At 37.6% G+C, this 25,194-nt stretch overlaps 1 long non-coding RNA gene across 1 annotated transcript in view; it reads right to left on the reverse strand.

Moving 5' to 3' along the window:
• The window catches only part of LOC110196395 (uncharacterized), a 74,231-nt gene that overhangs the window by 46,655 nt on the left and 2,382 nt on the right, over positions 1–25,194 (reverse strand). The window contains exon 2 of the long non-coding RNA XR_002321189.2: positions 4,264–4,375. This is a non-coding gene — a long non-coding RNA (uncharacterized LOC110196395). The remainder of the gene's footprint in view (positions 1–4,263; positions 4,376–25,194) is intronic.

Here is a 25,194-nt window from a genome sequence, read left to right on the forward strand (position 1 = left end):
ACTGTGCCACCTAGCATGATCTCCTTTGATCATTTATCAATTGGAATGGCTCTTATTTTTTATAAATTACTCAGTTCTCTATATATTTGAGAAATGAGGCCTTTATCAGAGAAACTTTCTGTAAAAATTGTTGATATTACTTCATTGTCTATGGTACATTTTTAGCAAAGTGTAGTTTTTCTGATTATCCCTTTTAATTAGGCCTAATTTTGCTTTAGGGCAGCTAGGTTGCACAGTGGATAGAGTACTGCACCTAGAGTCAGGAAGACCTGAGTTCAAATTTGGCCTCAAACATTTGCTAGCTATGTGACCCTGGGCAAGATACTTAACCCTGTTTGACTCAGTTTCCTCATCTGTAAAATGAGCTAGGGAAGGAAATGGCAAACCACTCCAGTATCTCTGCCAAGAAAGCCCCAAATGGTCATGAAGACATGACTGAAAACTTCTGAGCAACATTTTTGCTTTTGATTTGTCTGTCTGAACTCATTGTACCTTTACTGTTTTCTTTTACTTTAGCTAAAACATATTATGTTTTGCTCCAGCTCTTTATTTGAACTCTGTGTGTATCTTTCTGTTTCAAGTGTGTCTCTTATAAACAACATATTGTTGGTTGGTTTCTAATCTATTCTGCTATCCACTTTTATTTTATGGGTAAGTTCATCCCATTCACATTCACAATTATGATTACTAACTGCATATTTCCCATCTGATTTTCTTATGCTTATTCTTCTCTATTTTCATCCTGTCCTTCCTAAAAAGTCTGTTTTGCTTATGACTACTGCCTCCTTGAATCTGCCCTCCCTTTTATCATCCTCTCCCATCTCTCTTATCCTCTTCCTCTCCTATTTCCCTACTAGGTAAGATAGATTTCTGTACCTACCTAAATGTGCATGCATATTCTTCCCTCTTTGAACCAATTCAGATGAGAGTAAGGTTCAAGTATTGCACAGTGCTCCCCCCCTCAAATTTCCTCTCCAGTATAAAAGCTCTTCCTTGTGTGCCTCTTTTTTGTGAGATTTCCCCCATTCTACCTCTCCCTTTTGCCTTCTCCCAGTGCATCCATTTTTCTCACCCCCTCCTTTTTTTTTTTTTGGCAATTATCCCAACATAATTGACTCACATTTACCCCCTTTGTGTATGTAGACTCCTCCTAACTATCCTGATGATGATAAAGTTCTTAGAAGTTACGTGTATCATCTTCCTATAGAGGAACAAAGGGAGTTTAACATTATTAAGTCCCTAATGATTGCTCTTTCATGTTTACTTCTTTATGCTTCTCTTGGGTCTTGTATTTGAATGTCCAATTTTCTATTCAGCTCTAGTCTTTTTATTAGGAATGCTTGAAAGTCCTCTATTTCAATAAAAAGCCATTCCCCCCCCCCCCGAAGGATTATAATCAGTTTTGCTGGGTAAGTGATTCTTAGTTGTAATCTTACCTCCTTTACCTTCTGGACTATCATATTTCAAGCCCTCCATTCCTTTAATGTGGAAGCTGCTAAACTTGTGTGATCCTGACTGTGAATTGTTTCTTTCTGGCTGCTTGCAATTTTTTCTCCTTGATTTGGGAGCTCTGGAATTTGGCTATAATATTCCTGGAAGTTTTCACTTTGGGATCTCTATCAGGAGGTGATTAATGGATTCTTTCAATTTTTATCTTACTCTTTGTATCTAAAATATCAGGAAAGCTTTTCTTTTCCATTTCACAAAATATGATGTCTAGGCTCTTTTTTTTGATCATGGCTTTCAAGTAGTCCAATAATTCTTAAATGATCTCTCCTTGATCTATTTTCCAGATCAGTGATACTTCACATTTTCTTTTTTTTTTCTTTGTTCTTTTGACTTTGTTATATTGTTTCTTGATGATTCATGGAGTCAGTTTCCACTTGCCCAATTCTAACTTTTTAGGAATTTTTTCTTCAGCAAGCTTTTGTACTTCTTTTTTCCATTTGGCTAGTTCTACTTTTTAGCGACTTCTTTTCATCAGTGAATTTTTGTGCCTCTTTTCATCAATTCTATTTTTAAGGTGTTATTTTCTTCAATATTTTTTCTACCTTTTTTAGCAAGCTGTTAATTCTCTTCATAATTTTCTTCCAACACTCTCATTTCTTTTCCTCTACCATTCTCATCTCTTTCTTTAATTGTTCCAGGAATTCTTGTAGGCTTGGGTCCAATCAGCATTTTCCTTTGAGGCTGAGTTTGTGTCTTAGTCTTCCCTGCCACTAAAGTAGCTTTATATAATCGAGTCCTTTTTTGTTGTTTGCTCATTTTTCTGGCCTATTTCTTAATTTTGACCTTTATATTAAAATTGGATTCTGGGAAATTGAAGGGATGCCCATCAACTGGGGAATAGTTAAACAAGTTGTGGTATATGATTGTGATGGAATACTGCTATGCTATGAAATGATGAGCTGTGGCTTCGGCTTAAGGAGAGAATAATATACACACTCAACTGGGTACGGAAATCTATCTTACCCTACAGAAAATAAGGGGGGAAGGGGACAAGAGAGCAGGAGGATGATTAGAGGGGAGGGCAGATTGGGAGAGGGGGTAATCAGAAGCAAACACTTCTAAGGAGGGATAGGGTCAAAAGAGAGAATAGAATAAATGGGGGGCAGGATAGGATGAAGGGAAATATACTTAGTTTTTCATCACATTATGGAAGTGTTTTCCATGAATACATATGTATAACCTGTATCCAGTTGCTTGCCTTCTCAGTGAGGGTGGGTGGGGAGGGAGGAAGGGAGAAAATTTGGAACCCAAAATTTTAAAAAACAAAAATTAAAAAAAAAATTTGTTTTCACATGTAACTGGGAAATAAGATATACAGGAAATGGGGTATAGACATCTATCCTGCCCTACAGAAAAATTGAAGGGGAAAGGGATAAGAGAAGGGGTGGAGAGACAGAAGAGAGGGCAGATTAGGGGTATTCAGAATACATACCATCTTGGGGTGAGGGGAGGGTTGAGATGGGGAGAAAATTTGGAACTCAAAATCTTGTGTAAGTGAATGTTGAAAACTAAAAATAATTGAATTAATTTTAAAAAATTTTAAAAAAAGAAATGATGAGCTGGTTGATTTTAGAAAAACATGGAAAGACTTTAATGAAATAATGAAGAGTGAAATGAACAGAACTAAAAGAACATTGTATACAGTAACAGCAATATTGTTTGAAGAACAACTGTGAATGACTAAGTTATTTTAAATATTATAAACACTCAAATCAACTGCAAAAGACCTATGAAGATACTATCTACGTCCAGAGAAAGAACTGATAAATAGAAGTATGGCATGGTTTTACATATATGTGTGTATATGTATGTATACAGATATATGTGTGTATATGTATGTGTGTGTATACACACGCATAGACACATATCTCTGTCAAATGGTGGCCTTCTCTAGTGTGGGGTGGGAAGGGAGGGAGAAAAAAATTTTAAAAAATGCACAGCAGAGAACAAAAGAAAACTCGGATGGAAGCACAGAAAAGCAGGGTAGTTTTGAAAACTATGTGAACTACTTATAATAGTGCTTTTTTAAAGTATACAGTGTGAAATGGAGATTCACACTTTCATATTGAATCCTCTTTTTGTGTTGTGCTGTGTACATGGAAATGCTTTTTTTTTCTTTTTGTATTTAGGTTCAAAATGAATTTTAAAAGTTTTAAGGAACATTAAGTTCCTTATTATTAAAAATTAAATTAAATTGAATTGGGTTCTGCTGATCTGGGAGTAGGGAAGCATTGTCCCAAATTTCAGGCTTTTTCATGCTATTTTCAGAGTCAGTTTTGGGGTCTGCAAGTTTTTGGCGCTTCCAAAGTGGTGCGATCTGGGGAGAGGTGTAGTCACTGCTCTTTTGGTCTGCATTCTGGTCTTTACCCAGGAAGGGCTCCTGCTCCTCGGAAGCTAAAAACACTAGCACTCCTCTGGGCCCTGGAACTATGTTCAGGACCCCTGCTTTCCTGTAACCACAAGCTCTAGTATTCCTCTCCACCTTGGAACTGGGACCTATGTATGGGCAATAGAATTGCCAATCATCACCAGATGTATCCAGGGCCAGCAAAGGATCAGTCCGCTGTAATCTCTTTCTGACCAGTTGTCTGACCGCCTTACTATCTCTGGGAGGGGAGCTCTGTAGCTGCTGGTGCCTTCAAGGCCCACTGCTGGTGCTGTCTTCATCTGTGTTCTGGGCTGGCTCCCTCCCCAGAAGACCCTTCCTGTCAACCTCCTAAATTGTCTTAGGCTGGAAAAATGTCTCCCTCTCACCTTTTGTTGCTTCTGCCACTCCAAAATTTGATTGGAGGAGTTATTTAAAGTTGTTTGGAGAATTTTGAGAGAGTTCAGCTGTGTTGCTGCATGTCCTCCACCATCTTGACTCCTAGAATAATGATTTTAAATGCATAAAATAAAATATATAGGATTACAAAGGAACCAATTACATTGAAATATAGTCATCGACATATTTTTAAAAAATAATTTCACAGACCCCTTGAAATTTATCCACAGATCCCTTAGGGTCCATGGATCCCCAGTTAAGAACCCCTAAATTAAAGTCATCTAAAAGTCAAAAGGGGCCTTTAGAAAAGGAGCTGGTGATCATTAAGAGCCAGTGTGGTTTTGTTGAGGACAAGTCATGACTTAGATGAAGGAATAGATGGCATACAAAGGGAAGCAAGGAGGGCTAGGGACCATGTTTCATGACAATTTCATCTTGGGCTGAATTGAGAAGCATGTAGATGAGACAGTAGGTTCTCCCCCGCCAGAGTTCTTCAAGCAAAGTCTGGATGATGTCTTGTCAGGGATATTTTTGAGGCATTTCCTGTTTAGGTTTGGATGGACAAGATGTCTTCTGGGATACCTTCCAGTTTAAAAATTTTAAGATTCTGTAATACCGATTGGGAGAATCAAGGAAATCTTCATAGAGAGGTGGTACTTGAGTTGGACTTGGAAACATGGATAGAAACTCAACAGGAAAAGAGGGAGAGGGGGGCGTTCTTGGCACTCAGAACAGTGGAAGCAAAGGTATGGAATAGGAGATGTTGGTGTGTGTTTAGAAAGCTCCCTCTCTCCTCTCTCTCTCTCTCTCTGTCTCCTCTCTCCTCTCTCTCTCTTCTCTCTCTTTCTCTCTCTCTCTCTCTCTCTCTCTCTCTCTCTCTCTCTCTCTCTCTCTCTCTCTCTCTCTGTCTTGCTCTCTAGTACAATGAGGTGTTTGGTAGGATGGTGACAAATTATAAAAGCCTTTGAATGCCAGGTTAGAACTTTCTCCACTAGGCCACATAGGGAGCCACTGACAAATTCTGACTAAAGAAGCAACATAACCAAGTCTATGAGTTTATAATCTGTCAACAGAATCACTGCAGAAGGCATCTAGTGCAACCTGTACCTGAACAAGAATGCCCTCTACAATGCATCTCCTGAGGGGTCACCTTAGCCTTTTCTTGAAGACCTCCCAGGGAGGAGGAATCTATTACCTCTTGGTGTAACCCATTACTCATTTAGAGAGCTCTAATTATTAGGGAGTTTTTCCTTATATAGAGCAGAAATCTGCCTCTCTGCCACTTACACTGATCATGGAAGGATGAATTTCTAGCAGGGCAGAGAGTGGAGGTAGAAATATGTTTTAGAAGTCTATTGTAATAGTCTGGAAGGAAAGTGAGGGGCTGCGCTGGAAATGGCCAAGGGAATAGAGCAGGCAGGCTGCGCCTTTGAACTTCTCCCTGCAATGAGTCTCTGCTCTGGGTTTTGGCCTGGGTCTCAGTGATGTCAGTCTGTTTCAGATTATTCCAATCAAGCTCCTGGAACAGAAGCTTTTCAGTGACTTTGCAAGTTCTTTTTTTTTTTAAAGGGCCAAATTCTATTAAAAATTCTATTAAATTCTATTAAAAATCCAAAATAATATTCATCAACAGTCATTTCATAATTATGAGCAAATAGATTTCCATATAGCACATATCCCTTCTCTAGAAGAAAGTGCAGGACAAGCAAGGTGATGTTGAATTTTTAAGATAACCAAGCACCAGTGTACTCATCTATTCTCAGTTCCAAATGTGTCAAGGCTCTATGGGCTTGGATGGTTTCCAGAGTTTCGATAGTAAGAAGAAAAGTACTATGTCTTTTTCCTTCCCCCCTTCTCTCCATATTCTATTCTATCCCACATCTCCAAAAAGTACTGGGAATCTCTAAGCCACTTCCAAAGTCAGTCCTACTGGTATCACAGTCCCCAGATTCATCTTCTTCTAAGTGTGACCAAAGAGATATTATCCAAAAAATTGAGTAGATTTTTTTTTGTCCTATAGGAGTGCTGCAGGGATCTGAGCAAATCTTCAACTAGGAATATAGTGTGTGTGTATGTATGTGTGTGTGTGTGTGTGTATTTGTGTCAAACATAGAACACTAGGCGAAGCTTGAGTTTTGTACATCCTCTTTGCACTTTAAATGGGGGCCCAGATTAATTCAAACATTAAGAACTTCTAGCTAGAGTGATCCAGCTCTGTGTTTTGTGTGAAAGTTTTGGCCTCAGCCCATCTTCTCTGGTTTGACTTAGCAAATAAAACGCTCTCAGCAAAATGAGTGGTCCAGGCCATATGTGAAAGAGAAACACCCTCCCCCCACACCCCTCAAAAAAAAAAAAGAGAAAGAAAAGAAGAAAAATCTTTCAAGAGGGACTGGTGGTGCTCATTAGGAGAAGGAAATATCAGTTTTCAAGCAGAGCTAGGGGCTTGAATCACTGAGCACCCACTTCAGAAGTGGTTCTGCCAATCATATGGTGAGCAAAAACCAAATGAATGGGAGATTTGTTGCAAGGCAGAAAATTAAATCACGCTTACAGTCACACAATGTAGAGCAGGTCAAACTTTGTGTGGATAATGATGGAGTGTAGTGTAGGGGTGAAATATGGCAAAATCTAACTTTCAAACTGACTTCCTTTCTGTTCATTTTTAAATAGTTACTGAATATCCAGTTCTTTCTAAAGGGACACAGGTCATTTTTGAAGGGGACAAGAAGATGTGTTTTGCCGAAAGGTCTCATTGAACCTATAATCTTGTGTTAACCTGTAGCTATCATTTAGACAGAAGACATTCATTCTTCATTGGATAAAAACAGCTGGATCTGTGTAGGTGTGATTGGCCCTGGAAAAGATTAATACATAGCCATATTTTTAGGGTAGAAATTCTCTCTTCAGATCACTTGAGCTATGGCAGCTGACAATAGAAAGGCTCCATTTAACCTACGTGCAAAGGGATACACGACCTTTTAGGTCTAAATTCAATTAATCAGTAAACCAGCATTTATTAAATTCCTACTATGTATGTGGTAAGAGCAATAGGCTAACCTTCCCACCACTCAAATTAGGCTAGTTTTCATTTAACAGGTATTGAAGCCATTTGAATATTGGTTGGTTCAGGCTATTGACATCCCTTCTTGGTCAACTGAGTACAAAGCAAGCCTGAGAAGCAGCAGGGGCATTCTGATGCTTCACTGGTTTGGACCATGACGGGTCATTTGGGCAAGGGCACTTTGCTTAGATGAATCAGCTGGAGGTGTCTGCAATGCCAATCCCTGCTGAATATTCCTCCTACGGCCATGCCTAAGTAAATCTCTTTTTCTTCATTATTGAATGACTTACAAGCATTTCATTTTGTTCCAATATTGAGCCTAAAGTACCAGGGGAATGGACTGAGTCAGGCCCATCCCAGAGTAGCGTGCCAAGCATTATGCTAGGCTCTGGTATTTATAAAACCAAAAATAAAAAAGTCCCATTCCTGTTCTTAAGGACGTTACATTCTTATTTTTTTTTTTACTTAAATTAAAAACATTTACATCACTTTTTTTCTGAAAATATCTCTCCTTTATCTAGAAAGTCATAGGTTTTAACAAAAACTAAAAGGAAACAAAGAGGGGGAAAAAAGCAACTCAGTAAAACTAGTCAATACATTATTAGCTGAGTCTAATGATACATGCAGTGTTTCATACCCATAGTCCCCCACCTCTGCAGATAGGGGAGGGAGATAAATTTTTTCCATCTCTTTTTCAAAGTCAAGCTGAGTCATTGTAATTACACAGAATTCAATGGTTTTTTTTTGTAGTGTTGTTCTTTTTGTTGTTGTTGTTGTTTGTTTGTTTGTTTGTTTTTTGGCTAGGCAATGGGGTTACGTGACTTGCCCAGGGTCACACAGCAAAGTAAGTGTTACGTGTCTGAGGCTGGATTTGAACTCAGGTCCTCCTGAATCCAGGGTGGGTGCTCTATCTACTGCGACACCCAGCTGCCCCTTGTAGTGTTGTTCTTAAGAAAGTTTATCCTAAAAAGGGGAGAGGGGGAAAAAAAAGCGTTTTTGTTCAGTTGTTTCAGTTATGTCCAACTCTTCATGACCCATTTGGGGTTTTCTTGGCAAAGATACTGCAGTGATTTGCCATTTCCTTTTCCAGCTCATTTTATAGATGAGAAAACTGAGGAAAATAGGGTTAAGTGACTTGCCCAGACAGCTAGTAAGTGTCTGAGGCCAGAAAAGGCCATGCACAAATAAACACAAAATATATACCAAGAAAATATGAGGCAATTTTTTTCAGGGGGCATTAGCAACTAGGGCATCAGGAAAAGTCTCATTTAGAAGGTGGTGATTGAAATAACCTTTGACAGACAGTAAGGGATGAGGATCCACAACTATGTATGGGCAATAGAGCTGCCAATCATCACCAACTGCACCCAGTGCCAGCTAAGTGGTGCAGTAAATAGAGTGCCAGGCCTGGAGTCAAGAAGACCTGAGTTCAAATTTGGCCTCAGACACTTACTAGCTCTGTGACCCTACGGCAAGTCACTTAACCCTATTTGGCTCAGTTTCCTCGTCTGTAAAATGAGCTGAAGAAGGAAATAGCAAACTCCAGCACCTTTGCAAAAACAAAAAAACCAAACCCAAAAAACTGGGTCACAAAGAGTTGGACACCACTGAAATGACTGAATAAGAAAGGCAGCTTGATGACGCTCTGCTCCCAGTGGCTGATGTAATACAGGCTTCTGATCGGCTTAGCACATTGAAGCTTAGAGCTCAGGGGCTCAACCAAATGCACCAGCCTCAGTCTTCCTGGCAGCAGGGGTTATACAAGCACGCACCATCTTTTTGGCCTCACTATCGTTACTGCACCTGAAGTTGGATTTCTGTACGTGATCTTGTAGATAACAGAGGATTATTCAGCTAAGTGGTGCAGTGGATACACCACCAGTACTAGAGTCAGAAAGACCTAAGGTTAAATCCTGGCCTCAGACGTGTGTTAGCTATGTGACCCCAGGCAAATCATGTAACTACTGTCTGCCCTCAATTGTAAATTGGGGATGATAATAATAGCATTTACCTCACAAGGTTGTAGTGAAGATCAAATGAAAAAATATTTGAAAACGTACTTAGAAAAGTGCCTAGCACATGTAGAAGCTTCATAAATATTCCTTTTCTTCTTCCTTGTGGCTAATGCTTACATGAGTTTCCTTGGCAGGAATAAGATAATTGCTGACCAAATGTACATTGACAAACAATACCAAATGAGAAAGACCTGGAAAGTACTTTGTAGAAAAAGTCTTTGTAAGGAACCCCTAATGATAGTTTCCCAATGGTGTTAACAGGTATGAAAAACAGGCAGTTTCCTGCTGTAGTTAATGGTATAAATTAGTGGCAATCAATCAGTCAATCAAAAAAGCATTTATTGTGTGCTTAGAGATACAAAGAACTAAGGATCTCAATTTTTGCAAGTGGAGAAGGCAATGAAGGTGTTCCAGTGACCTGTAGTGATTGTGTTTCCTCCACAGCTATTTTATATCAATGTGTATACAAAGTCAAGATGGTGAAAGGATTGGAGGAATGCCTCTCCACTTACAATAGATAACAAAAGAACAGAAGAAATGTTTCAAGAAGAAAACACAGAAGAAAGAGAGAGAAAGAAAAAAATAAAAAGAAAGGATGGAAGAAGGAAAGAAAAAAGAAATAAGAAAGAAAGGAAGGAAGAAAGAAAGAAAGAAAGAAAGAAAGAAAGAAAGAAAGAAAGAAAGAAAGAAAAAGAAAGAAAGAAAGAAAGAAAGAAAGATCCAAGCTTTTGTCAGGAGATTGGGAGGTGAAAGTCATGAAGCCAAGGAAAGAATAGAAATAAATTATTATTAAACCTTCGAAGCTGTGTAATGGGATTGAGGCTATCTCCTCAGAGTATGTAACCAGATTGTTTGATGTGGAAGTAGCATCGGAGAATCCACAGAGTGGTGATGAGAGATAACATTTCCAGGAGACAGAATATTTTAGGACAGATCACAGGAAGATGAGGTAAGTCTTATGTTTCATGAACCCTAGACCTTAAAGTGATATATAAATGCTAGCTGTTATTTTTTATTTTTATTTTGCTTTTTGCTAGGCAGTTGGGGTTGAGTGACTTGAGCAGGGTCACACAGCTAGTACGTGTTGTGTGTTGTGTGTCTGAGACCAGATTTGAACTTAGGTCCTCCTGACTTCAAGGCCAGAGCTCTATCCACTGCACTACTTAGCTGCCCCTATTTTTTAAAATAATATTTTATTTCCCCTAACATTTAAAAAAAAAGTTTTGAGTTCCAAATTCTATCCCTCCTCTTCCCCCCCCCCTTGAGATGGTAAACAATCTGATAACCTATTTCCATATTGGTCAATTTGTGTGTGTGTATGTGTGTGTGTGTGTGTGTGTGTGTGGTGTGTGTGTGTGTGTGAGAGAGAGAGAGAGAGAGAGAGAGAGAGAGAGAGAGAGAGAGAGAGAGAGAGAAATAGTATAGTTAGTTGGTCTGTATTCAGACATCAGTTCTTTCTCTGGAAGCAGATATAATTTTTAACCATGAGTCCTTTGGGATTGTCTTGGATCATTGTATTGCTGAGAATAGCCAAGTCATTCACAATTGTTCATCATACAGTATTGATGTTACTGTGTACAACGTTCTCCTTGTTCTACTCATTTCACTTTTTATCAGTTCATGTAAGTCTTTCCAGGTTTTTCTGAAATCATCCTGCCTGTCATTTCTTATAAATGCTAGTTGTTGTTAAGGAGCATGAAGGTGGCCATACATTGACCCAGGACATGTACCTAGGATGTAATAGTCTCTCAAGATTTGTCAGACTTAATTACCATTATCTACTTCTAGTGATTTATGTGGACATAATTGATTCTACTAGAAAGAAAGAAGAATAAATCTCCAATGACTGTGAAATTCTGGATGGGAAACCAAAGACCTAAAGGACCCAGGGTGTTTTCATCAGAATTGTTGAACAAGGATGGGGACCTTAGAATATAAGGGAGAATATGGGAATTGACCAAAGAAATACGTATAAAAAAAAAGAATTTGTATTTCTGGATAAGGGATTAAGATTCTGAAATAATGAGTTTTTGGCTGGATAGAGTATACTTAATAATAGTTAGGAAGACTATATCTATCTTTATTACAGTTCAGAGTTAGTATTGTTAGTGAAAAGTGTGCTGGACTCCAAGTTCAGAGAAACCTATCTCCAATACTTATCAGTGTAACCCTGGGCAAGTCATTGAACCTTTCTGCCTTAGTTTACTCATCTGTAAAATGAGTATAGTAATAACTACCCCCATTGTTATCATGATGAAATAAGGTAATGTATATAAAGCACTTTGTAAACCTTGAAGCACTTTTTAAGAAAATGAACTACTTAATCATTGGGAGGCAATGTGGAAGAGTAGATAGAGCTGGTCTTGAAACTAGGAAGACTCGGGTTAAAATTCCATATTTGACACATACTGGTTGTGTGACCCTGAACAAATCATTTAAACTCTTAGTGTTACAGCACTGTGGGTTGAAGAGAAGGTATGGATCTGCTTCGATAGAGAGTTTCCTCGTTCGAGAGTTGCTAGTACTAATGAAATCATAGGTCCAGTCACTATCCCTAATTAATCATTACATCACAGATTTAGAGCTGTGCAAAGGACCTTGTCTATGACCTAATGAAGATTTGTTCTGTGAAGTTTGGATTTAGTCAAAGGGTGGCACTTGAGGACCTAGAGGGCCACATGTGGCCTCCAGGCCACAGGTTCCCCACCCCTGAATCTAACCTCCCTCATTTAATAGATGAGGAAATTGAGTCCTTCACAGCATCACATCATTTTAGAATTGGAAGGGACGTCGGTGACCCACCCACACCCAAACATGGATCTCCACTATAATGTACCTGACAAGTGGCCATTCATACTTTATTTGAATCCCTCCAGTAACAGTAAACCTACTGCCTCCTAAGGAAGCCTAATCTAACTTTGGGATATTTCTATTTAGGAAGTGTTCCCTTCCATTCAACTTTAATTTGCCTCTTTGTAATTTCCATTCATTGTTCCCAGTTCTACTCCCTGGGGCTAAATAGAACAAGTCTACTGTTGAGACTTTCCCCATGGAACTTTGGGTCGGCATAAGAAATTAAATGGGGCTGGGCACAGCTAGGTGGCACAGTGGATAGAGCACCGGCCTTGGAGTCAGGAGGACGTGAGTTCAAATGTGGCCTTAGACACATAACATTTAACTATCTGTGTGACTGGGCAAGTCACTTAACCCCAATTGCCTTACCAAAGAAAAAGAAATTAAATGGGATTTTTGGGGGGGAGTTTTGCAGAAGCCACAGATGACACAGAAAAAGTTTAGAAACTCAGAATTGCATAAAATACATGTATAGTATTGTATAATATCATAAAAGAAAAAGGAAAAATTCAGACTTCTTCTCTGGTACAAAAGGAGGGCCAAAAAAATTTTATGCAGATTTTCCAGATCTTGCGGGCACCCCGCCCCTAACACCCACCCTCATGTGGAAGTGATAACTATAATCCCCCTTTCCCATTACAGCCTTTCAAACATCAGAAAAAATAGCTCTCTTGTCTGCCCTATCTCTTCTTCCCCCAGGCTAAACATGCTTCTACTAATTCTACTATTTCAAGGACTCTAGCCATTCTGAATGCCTTCGTCCCAACATTCTCTAGTTTATCAAAGTTCCTTCTAAAATGTGGTGGTGGGACATACCCCATTTGTGGTGGGACAGGGCAGAGTAGAGTGGGACTATTACTTCACTATTCCTGAAATCTAAGGCTATTTTATTGCAGCCCAGTGTAACTAACTTTTTTTGGGGGGGGAGCTGTTACCACATCATACTAACTTGTATTAAGCTGCAGTACCCTAAAGATCTTTTTCAGACAAACTGCTATCTAACCATGTCTTTTTATCTTGTAAGTGACTGGCCCAAGATCACTGCCACAGGTGGAAAGTGACAGAGACAGATTAAAACTCCAATTCTTTGACTCCAAATCCAATCATTTTCCCACTCTATCATGTTGCCTCCCAAATACTGTGTAGGAGATCCAGGGTTCAAACTCAGGCCTCTTATGCAGCAAGTGAGAGGTCTATCACTGAATTACCTGAAGGGCTTTACATTGAAAATAGAAGAAAAAAAAATGCTCGTTGAAAATTGCTAAGCTACATGCTATTAATGATAACAGGTATGACATTAGAAGAAAAATAGTGGTGATTTAGGAGGATATGATCATGAAAGGGTACAATAATAAAGTTAATAGCCTCAGATATTTATGTTCAAATATGTAGAGGACAGGTAATAAACAAAATGAATTAGAGCTAAGTGCATGGATATAAATTCAACATCTGAGGGCTAACAGATTCAGTGGGTTGTGACTCTTGACTAGAACATGACATGTTAACATCCCTTGGACTAACGTATCCCTGAATGTTAGTTTTTCTAGATAACAATTACCCTAGATTCAGGTATTCTGTGAGTCCCAACTTGTGAAATTATTGTTTATGAGCTCCAATCAATATGTTTACCTATCAATGCCCACCGCCATCTCACCTCCCCCAAGGATATAATTACCTTAGAACAAAAGCATTTGCTAGAAGATTCTTAATAAATTAATGTTTTAAATGGGTATTGTATTTTGTCAAAGGTTTTTTCTTCTTCTGCTGGCTTGATCACATGATTTCCACTTGTAATTTGCTATTAATGCAGTCTAAATGTTTATGGTTTCCCTTATTTTAAGCCAACCTTATATTTCTGGTATAAATCCAACCTGATTGTAATGTATAATTTGTTTTAATTTTAATAAGTTGTAGCCTCGGGGCAACTAGGTGGCCCAGTGGATAGAGCTCTGGCCTTGGAGTCAGGAGGACCTGAGTTCAAATGTGACCTCAGACACTTGACACTCACTAGCTGTGTGACCCTGGGCAAGTCACTTAACCCCGATTGCCTCACCAAAAACTTTAAAAAAAGATTTTAAAAGGCAAAAAAAAATATGTTGTAGCCTCCTTGCTAATATTTTATTCAAAATTTTAATAATGTTCATTACTAATATTGGGTTTATAGTTATCTTTTTCTGCTTTCTCTACTCCTGGTTTAGTTATTAAAATCATATTTGCATCACAGGAGAAATTTGGTGAGATTCTTTTTTTCCTCTTTTTGCAAGCAGTTTATATAATTTTTGAAGTAATCGTTCTTTGAATATTTGATGAGTCATTTGTGAATCCACATGGACCTAGGGTTGTTTTTTTTTTAAATTTGGAAGTTCATTTATATCTCATTTTATTTATTTTTCTGAAATTGGCTTACTAAAATTACCTATTTCCTGTTTTGTTAGTCTTGATATCTTATATATTTGTAAATATTCATCTATTTTGTCTAAATTTTCAATTTTGCATATAATTAAGCAAAATAGTTTGTGGTAATTTCCTTTATTTGTTATAATTTCTTTTTCACTTTGATACTAGCACTTTTGTTCTATCAGATATTTTATTAGTGTTTTTTTTAATAGTTTCTAATTATTGAGGGGGTGCCCATCAATTGGGGAATGGCTGAACAAGTGGTGGTATATGAATATAATGGAATACTATTGTGCTATAAGAAATGAGGAGCAGGCAGACTTCAGAAAAACCTGGAAAGACTTGTATGGACTTGATGCTGAGAGAAGTGAGCAGAACCAGGAGAACATTGTACACAGTAACAGCCACACTGTATAATGACTGACTTTGATAGACTTGGCTTTTCTCAGCAAAGCAATGATCTAAGACAATTACAAAAGACTCATGATGGAAAATACTATCCACATCCAGAGAATTATGGAGTCTGAATGCAGATCGAAGCATACTATTTTCTCTCTTTTTTTCTGTTTGTGTTTTTTCTTTCTTGTGTTTTTCCTTTTTGCTCTGATTCTTCTTTCACATAGTAGGAGCTTAGTAAATGCTTGTTGAATTAAATTGACCAGGGGAAGAGGGAGGCAATCTGGGTTAAGTGACTTGCCTGGGGTCTCATAGCCAGTCTGGGGTCGGCTTTGAACTCAGATCCTTGTGACTCCAGGGACAGTGCTCTATCCACTCCGCCACCTACCTTTCCCTTCTGCTTCCTCCTTGGAGTGATTCTTCCATTTATTTATGGAACACATCTTTTTCTCTGCTAACCTAAAAAGCAGAGATGAATTCCACCCCTCTTTCACTTTTCCCTCCATGATGGAGGTCAGTTTGTATTTAGTGCATACAAAGAGTGGTCAATTTAATTCAACAAGCATTTACTAAGCTCCTACTATGTGCAAGGCTCTGTGCTAGGTGTGTGGATGGGAGGAGAGAGAAATACCAAGACAAAAATGAAAGTCTGTCCTCAAAAAACATTTCTATTGGGTGGATACAATACAATGTGTATGAAGTACAAAGGAATTTAAAGAGGCAAAGCTACTTAGCTAGGGTAGGGGAATAAAGCAAGGTTTCCTACAGGAAAGGAACCTGAGCTGTGCTTTAAAGAAAGCTAGGGATTCTACAATGTTCTCTACCACCCCAGAGCCTGAAAAATCTAAGTCACCCTTTCCTGAATACTTTCTTGCTGCTTTTTTTTTTTTGAGGCAGTTGACATTAAGTGACTTGCTCGGGGTTACACAGCTAGTAGGTGTCAGAGGGTGGATTGTGAACTCAGGTTCTCCTCACTCCAGGGCTGATACTCTATCCACTATGCCACCTAGCTGCCCCCTGAATACTTTGCATGTGAACTTGTAGAAGCTGATGTGCAGTGATGAGGAGGAGTGAATATTCAGAGTGCCTTGCCATTTCGTGAAAGGTATTTGCATATGATACTTTTATAGTCTATATAGGGACTGGACATCTGTGGGTTATGGGTAATAAGTCAGCTCAGTTCCTTAAGGAAGTGATAAAAAGTGAGCCTGTATGTCCAGGCCTGGACATATCTGGTGTGCCAGCATTGATTGAGACTAACTCCAGTCTGTTCAAAGTATTAGCAGAATATTATAGATATGCACTGGGGCTCAATACCTGGACTATCTAGCATTCGTTGGTTCTTGTTCAGATAATTAACAAAGGAAAAAAAAATCAGTAGTGGGAAAGAATATTAAAGGAGTGTTGAAGCCTCCATCTTAAGAGAGAATCTGGAGAAGTTTGACTCGTTGACTCCTCAGTGCCTGAGGAATGGAATGACCAATTTAAGAATAAGTTCAATTTGAGGACTGGTATGTTTTCATTGCATAAATAAGATGCATCCATGGAGCAACATAGAGAATCTACATCAGTGTTTCCCAATAATTTTGAGGTAGTTCTCAGAAGGTATATCTTCCTTTGAAGGCATCAGAAAATATCTGCAATATCTCCAAGTCAATATGCCTCATCTAAGGTGGTATCAAGGAAGAACCTTGGAAAATGCAGACATCTGAGAACTATCAGGCTTTGAGTGAGAGAACTACAGTATACCAGCACACCAAGCTGTGTTTTGAAGATACCCTAGAATGTTTGCTAGGCAACTGGGCATTTTCAGTGTTAGATCTACACAGTGGGTATAATCAGATCCCTACTACAGAGGAAGTGAAAGAGAAGATGGCCTTCATCTCCCTTCCAGGATTCAACCATTTTGAGTATATACTTCCAAGGAATTACTTAAATTCTCCTGCTACTTTTCAATGGCTTTTGGAAAAGGTAGTTGGACATGGCTAATGTGGAAATATGTTTAGCATGATTTCATATGCAGAATGGGTATTATGTTTCTTGTCTTCTTGGTGGCTAAAGAAGAAAATGGAAGGAAGGAGAGAATTTAGAACTGAAAATAAAAATTTTAAATTTAAAAAAAGAGAAGGTAGTTGGAAACGAATTACTGGGAGGTATTCCTATATTGATGCACTGCGGAATGTTGTCATTCTCTTTCAGAAGATTTTGGGAGAACATAAAGACAAATCTAGAAAGGGGAAGCTAGGTGGCACAGTGGATAGAGTACTGGCCCCAAAGTCAGGAGGACCTGAGTTTAAATCTGGCCTCAGACCAAACACTTGACACTTACTAGCTGTGTGACCCTGGGCAAATCACTTAACCCCAATTGCAAAAAAAAAAAAAAAGACGAAGCTAGAGAAAAAGATCTTTTGTCTGGAAGATAATGGCCCAAAGCTATCAGTTCCCAAGTGCCAGTTCTTTTTAAATGTATTATTGATGCTCTTTTCCAAACATCGCTATCATTTCCCAATGGTTTTCACCTTCTTCCCCACAAAGAGAACTTGGGTAATAAATCAGCTCAGTAGGAAGTTCTGAGGGAGATACAGACAAGCAGGACAGTTTTGGAACTACCATGTAGAATTTGTTATGCATATAAATAAAACAACCATTCTATATGTAATAGAAGTTCATAGTTTCATATGCAATCCTCTTTTTCTATGCTTCTTTGTTAAAGTTTTCATATTCATGGTAATAAAAAGAAAAATTTTAAAAATACAGTCAAGCAAAGCAAACCGACACACTAGCTATATCTCAAAACATTGTTTGCATTCTAACAAACACCAGCTCCACAGAGCTTCTGTTAAGTGCATGGGTCACTTAGTATTTCAGAAGGGATGAAAGTACTAACCCTGAGAAGAGAAACACACTTGTCAGCTAGTCACATTGGAAGGATCTTCAAAAGGGAGAAAAGAAAGGGAATAAGCATTTATATAGCACCTCCTGTGCCAAGGCACTGTGCGAAGTGCTTTACAAATATTATCTCGTATGATCTTCACAACAACCCTGGGAGGTGGCTGGTATAATCCCCATTTTACTTTTTGAGGAAGCTGAGGCAAAAAGAGGTTAAATGACTTTTCCAGGGTCAATGCAGTTAGCAAATATCTGAAGCCAGATTTGAACTCACATTTTCCTGACTCCAGAACAGGTCCAGTATTCTATCCACCATACCACCTAGTAGCCTAAGTGCTTTTGAGCATGAAAGATTTTTTTCCCCCCAGGGTTTGATGTCCACTACCAAAAATTTGTTTTGTACTCTACCATCGAGGCTATCTTGCAGTGACCTCATTCCTATGTAAATGATAGAGATGAACTGAAAGCATAAGGGAAAAAAAAGTCAAGCTGACCTGATTTCTTTGGCACCATTGAAGATGTTCAGTGGAGAAGTGTGAACAGGCTTATTTTAGAACTTGGTCAGTGGCTTCAGACATTGTTAGTTTATGGGATCCTTTGTGCCATACAATGAAGTTAGCCTGGAAGGCTTGGAACCAGTCTTACACCATGAGACAGGAGACCATCAGAAACTGACTGCATTTGCAATTAGAGGATGTAGTGACAGGGAGATTTGCTGATCTGTGCACAAAAGGAGTTCTTGCCTGTGAAAAAGGCTGTGACTGGTAATTTCAGAGACCATAAATGTAAGGGGCCAATAAGTGAAGATACCGACCAACTTTATGAGCTCTAGGGTAGTCTTTGTTTGGAACTTTGAGAACATCTGTCTATGGAGAGTGTGGGTGAATACATTGTCTGTTTGATGATCTCCCCAGGAAGACAGGGGAGAGGGTCTCTTTGATAATCTCCCCAGGAGGATTTTTGGTGCATGCTCAGTAACACCTTTTCTTTTTGAGGGGACAGATGTGTTCTGGGCCAGTTTCAGCATCGAATAAAGACAATATTATTTGCTCAACTATTGTAGCTCGGAGTTACTCTTTTGTGCTGGCTTATAAAAAGGGAGGGCTTTCTATGGCTTATTTCATGCCTTTTTATCTTTTTTTTTCCCCACCCAGAGTAGGCTTGCTGAGCTAGGAGAGTAACTGGGGCCTAGGGGAGAGGGTATACAGAGAACAAAGGACCTGCAAATGTTCTCTTCCTTGCAGCCTGGGAGTTTATAGAGACGCATTGGCATAACCTTTCAGTTAGAGGAATGGTGACCATGGAGAGAGGAACTACAGGGCCCAAAATGTAGAAATTATTGAATCTTAGGTTTGTAGATAGAGGAGAGTGAGTTCCTAGACAGCCCAAGACTCTTAGAGAGAGAAGATCATGACTTAGGACTATAGCCATGACCTAGAGGAATGGCAGAGGGGAGAGTAAAAAAACCTAGCCTTTCCCTCCTGCTATTACATTCAATGACTCAAAGGAATCTATCTTCTCATCTATTTGGCTGTTCCCTCCAATGAGGCAGATTGTAACCCATCTCTACCAGCCCACCTCAGTGACTGTTGTCCATGACCCCCCATAACTTCACCACAAGGGGTCCAAACAATGTTATGGGGGACTTTCCCCCCATTATCACAAAGATGCCAGTGGGAGGCTCAGGTTGTACACTTGTATCTTTTGCTTTTACCATGTGACAGGTTTGAATTCTCTTCCTATCACACATTTTCTTTTTATTTTTTAATTTGCTTTTTGGTGAAGCAATCTGTGTTAAGTGACTTGCCCAGGGTCACACAGCTAGTGAGTGTCAAGTATCTGAGGCTGGATTTGAACTCAGGTCCTCTTGACTCCAAGGCCAGAGCTCTATTCACTGCGCCATCTAGCTGCCCCTATCATACATTTTCTTGAGGACATCTTTTACTGAAATCTTCTCTGAAGTTCCTCAATTGTTATATGTTGTAACCTGCTCATACCTACCACATGTCTCTCTAATGCCCTATGTTTAGTAATCATTTCAGAGGCTGTGGTGTCCATGATATTTAACACTGGTAGAATATTGGTATTTTAAAAATAGGCATGGGGCGGCTATGTGGCGCAGTGGATAGAGCACTGGCCTAGAGTCAGGAGGACCTGAGTTCAAATCTGGCCTCAGACAAATGATACTCACTAGCTATGTGACTTTGGGCAAGTCACTTAACCCCAACTGCCTCACAAAAAAAAAATAGGCTTTGAGAGTAGGGGCCCTTGTCTGATGTCCCAGGCAGAGAGGAACGAAATATCTTGTGACCATGGGAAAGCAGAGCCCAAGTTGCATTACAGGGTCAAATGGAATGAGAGCACTTACAGCCACAGGGGATAAGGGGCCCTGGTCACAGTTCTGGGGCATAAAGGATTGCTTGTGGGAACTTGCAGGTCAGAGCATGGGCCAGGAGAGCAGTCACCACACATCTCCTTAGATCATGCCACCTTGGAAGAACTGAAAAATTTCAAATTCCCAGAACTAGCTCTGAAAACAGTAGCACAAAAAACCTGAAGCTTGGGACAGTGCCCCCTTGACTCCAAGAGCAGAGCCCAACTTTACCATAAAGTTAAAAGTCAAGAAATAGGCTGGAAAAATGAACAAATAGCAACAACAACAAACCTGACCATAGAAAGTTATTATGGAGATAGGGAAGATCAAAACACAAACCCAGAAGAAGACAAGGAAATAAAAAAGCTAAATGCAAAGCCTCAAGGAAAAAAAATGTGAATTAGACACAAGTCCAAAAAGAATTCCTAAAAGAACTCAAAAAGGATTTTAAAAATCAAATAAGAGAGGCAGTGGGAAAATGGGGGAAAGAAATAAGAATGATGGGCAAGAAAATTGTGAAAAGAGAGTCAACAGTTTGATAAAAGAAGCACAAAAAATACTAAAGAAAATAGCATTTGAAAAAACAGAATTAGCCAAATGGTAAAAAAAAAAAAGAGGCACAAAAAGCCATTGAATACAACAACTCCTTAAAAAGCAGAATTGGTCAAACAGAAAAAGATGTATAAAAGGTCACTGAAGAAAAGAACTTGTTAAGAAGGAGAATTGGCCAGATGGAAAAGGAGGTACAAAAGCTCACTGAAGAAAATAATTATTTAAAAATGAGAATTGGGCAAGTAGAAACTAATGACTCTATGACTCATCAAGAAACAATAGAACAAAGTCAAAAGAATGAAAAATGGAAAAAACGTGAAACAACTGATTTGGAATAGATCAAAGAAAGATAATTTAAGAATTATAGCATGACCTGAAAGTCATGATCAAAGAAAGAGCCTCAACATCATATTTCAAGAAATTATCAAGGAAAACTCCTTTGAGATCTTTGAACCAGAGGGTAAAATAGAAATTGAAAGAATCTACTGATCACCTCCTGAAAGAAATCCCAAAATGAAAACTCCCAGGAATATCATAGCTAAATCCCAGAGCTCCCAAATCAAGGATAAAACATTGCATGCAACCAAAAAGGAACAATTCAATTATTGTGGAACCATGGTCAAAATAACACAAGATCTAGCAGCTTCTACACTAAAGAATTGGAAGTCTTAGAATATGATACTCCAGAAAGCAAAGGAGCTAGAATTGCAAACAAAAATCACCTATCTGGCAAAACTGAGTATAATCTTTCAGGGGGAAATGGCTTTTTAATGAAATAGCATTCCTATGCTATTGAAGCATTCTGAATGAAAAGACCAGACTGAATAGAAAATTTACTTTCAAATACAAGATTCAAGAGAAGCATAAAAAGGTAACCGTGAAAGAAATCATAATTCAGTAAGATCAAACTGCTTTCATTCCTATGTGGGAAGATAATTAACTCCTAAGAAAAAGGTGTAATAAATAGCACGAGGAGGATGAATGTGAGTCGATTATCTTGGGATGATCTAAAAAAATAAAAGAAGGGGTGAGAAAGAGGGATGCACTGGAAAAAGGAGGAAAGAAGTGAAAGAATGGGGGAAATTATCTCATATAAAAGAGGTACAAAAGGAAGAGCTTTTATGGTTGAGACGAAGATGGGGGTGTGGTGAGCCATGCTTAAACCTTACTCTCATTGGAATTGTCTCAAAGAGGGAATAACATATATACTCATTTGGGTACAGAAATCTATTTTACTCAACAGGAAAGTAGGATGGGAAGGGGATGAGAGAAAGTGGTGGAGTTGATAGAAGGGAAGGCACATTAACGGAGGCAGTGGTCAAAAGCAAAACATACTTTTGAGGAGGGACAGAATAAAAAGAGATAGAGAAAGAAGGAAAACAGGATAAAATGAGGAAAATACAAAGTTAGTAATCATAACTGTGAACAGGATGAACTCACCCATAAAATGGAAGTAGATAACAGAATGGATTAAAAACCAGAATCCAACAATATGTTGTTTACAAGAAATACACTTGAAATAGAGAGAAACACACAGAGTAAAAATAAGGGACTGAAGCAGAATCCATTATGCTTCAGATGAATTTAAAAAAAAAAAGCTGGGGTAGCAATCATAATCTCAAAGTAAAAGCAAAAATAAATCTAATTAAAAACAGATAAGCAGGGAAACTACATTTTGCTAAAAGGTACCATAGAGAATGAAAGAATATCAGTACTAAAGATCTATGTACCAAATTATATAGGATTCAAATTCTTAAAGGAAAAGTTAAATGAGTTACAGGAAGAAATAGACAGTAAAACTATACTAGCAGGGGAACTTAACATTCCTCTCCCAGAATTCAATAAATAAAATAAAAAAGAAACAACAAGTTAAGGAGATGAACAACATTTTAGAAAAGGTAGATATGATAGACCTCTGGAGAGAACTGAATGGGAATAGGAGGAAATATACCATTTTCTCTCCTGTACATGTCACTTTAACAAAAATTAACCATGTATTTGGACATAAAAACCTTGCAATTAAATGCAGAAGAGCAGAATTATTGAATGCATCCTTTTCAGGACATAATGCAATAAAAACTGCATTAAATAAAGGACCATGGAGATATAGATTAAAAATTAACTGGAAACTAAATAAACTAATCCTAAGGAATGAGTGAGTCAAAGAACAAATCATAGAAACAATAAATAATTTTATTAAAGAGAATGATAACAATGAGACAACATACCAAAATTTATGAGGTATAGCCAAAGTAGTACTTAGGGAAAATTTTATATCTCTAAACACTTAACATAAAAAAAGGAACTAAGTAAAAGCAGATCAATGGATTGGGCATGCAACTAAAAAAGAACAAATTAAAAATCCACAACTAAGTATCAAGTTAGAAATCCTGAAAATCAAAAGAGAAATTAATAAAATTGAAAGTAAGAAAGCCATTGAGCTAATAAAATAAAATAAAACTAAACTAAATTAGGAGCTGGTTTTATGAAAACAATAAGTAATAAAATAGACAAAACATTAGTTAATTTGTTTTAAAAATTAAAGAAAACCAAATTACCAGTATCAAAAATGAAAAGGGTAAATTTGCAACCAAATGAAGATGAAATTAAAGCAATTATTTGGAGCTATTTTGCCCAATTTTATGTCAATAAATCTAACAAATTAAGTGAAATGGATGAATATTTACAAAAATAAAAATTGCCCAGATTAACAGAAGGGGAAATAGGATACTTAAATAACTCTATATTTGAAAAAGAAATTGAATAAACCATGAATGAGCTCCCTAAGAAAAAATCTCTAGGACATGATGGATTCACAAGTGAATTCTATCAAACATTTAAAGAACAATTAATTCCAGTACTAAATACACTATTTGGGAAAATAGACAAAGAAAGAGTCCTACCAAATTACTTTTATGACACAAATATGGTGTCATATAAGAACAGCAAAAATAGAGAAAGAACTCTACAGACCAATCTCCCTAGTGAATATTAATGGAAAAATTTAAGTGAAATACTAGCAAGGAGATTATAGCAATATATCACAAAAATCATGCATTATGACCAGGAGGTATTTAAACCAGGAATACAGAGTTGGTTCAATATTAGGAAAACCAGCAGCATAATTGACTATGTCAATACCAAAACAACAAAAAATCATATGTTTATTTCAAAATTTGCATTGAAAAGGCTTTTGATAAAACATAACACTCATTAAAAACTCTAGAAAGCATAGGAATAAATTGAGCTTTCCTTAAAATAATTAGTATCTGTCTAAAACCATCAACAAGCATTACCTGTAATGAGGAAAAAGCTAGAAGCCTTCCCAATAAGACTCAAGATGAAGCAAGGAAGTCCATTATCACCATTATTATTCAATATTGTTCTAGAAATGCTAGCTATAACAATAAGACATGAAAAATAAATTGAAAGAATTAAAATAGGCAATGAGAAAACACTCTTTGCAAATATGGTAGTGTACTTAGAGAATTAACTTAAAAACTAGTTGAAATAATTAACAACTGCAATAAACCCATATAAATCATTAGCATTTCTATATATCACTAACAAAATTCAGCAACGAGAAATAGAGAAATTTCATTTAAAATAACTGTGGAGAGTATAAAATATTTGGGAGTCTACCTCTAAATGAATGCGATTACAAAACTCTTTTCACACAAATAAAGTCAGATCTGAGCAATTCAAGAAATATTAATTGTTCATGGATAAGCCAAGCCAATACGATAAAAATGACATTTCTACCTAAATTAACCTACTTATTCAATACTACACTAATCAAACTACCAAAAAATTGTTATCTTTGTTGTTTATGTGATTAATTATGCTAATCGATTTTTTAATGTTGACATATCCTGGTATCCATATTGTGAATACAATTGATCATAGTGAATATTTTCTACACATTGTTGAAGTCTTCCTATGGATATTTTGTTTTGAAAATTCATATCAATGTTAATTAAATTGGTCTGTGATTCTTCCCACGATTTATCCTTCCCTGGTTTAGTTATCAGGCACATATTTATTTCATAAAAAGAATTTGATAGATTGACTTCTTTTTCTAGTTGTAAAAATAATTTTACGGCATGATTATTAATTGCTTTAAAACATTTGATAAAACTTGTTTGTAAACCTACCTGACTTGTTTTTTCTCCCCTTTGGAAGTCATTTATTGTTGGTCACGTTCTTTTTCTGAGACTGGCTTTCATTAAATTTCCATTTTTGGTTCTGTTAGCTTGGGTAATTTATAATTTTTGTAAATATTCATAAACTTCTGAATTGTCAGTTTTACTTTCATAGTCTCTAATAGTTCCTTTCATTTCCTTTTGCTTTATTATGGATTCACCTTGTTCATTTTTATTAAAAT

This window comes from Phascolarctos cinereus, unplaced genomic scaffold, assembly GCF_003287225.1.
Source record: "Phascolarctos cinereus isolate Bilbo 61053 unplaced genomic scaffold, phaCin_HiC Scaffold_4;HRSCAF=312, whole genome shotgun sequence".
Lineage (NCBI taxonomy): Eukaryota > Metazoa > Chordata > Mammalia > Diprotodontia > Phascolarctidae > Phascolarctos > Phascolarctos cinereus.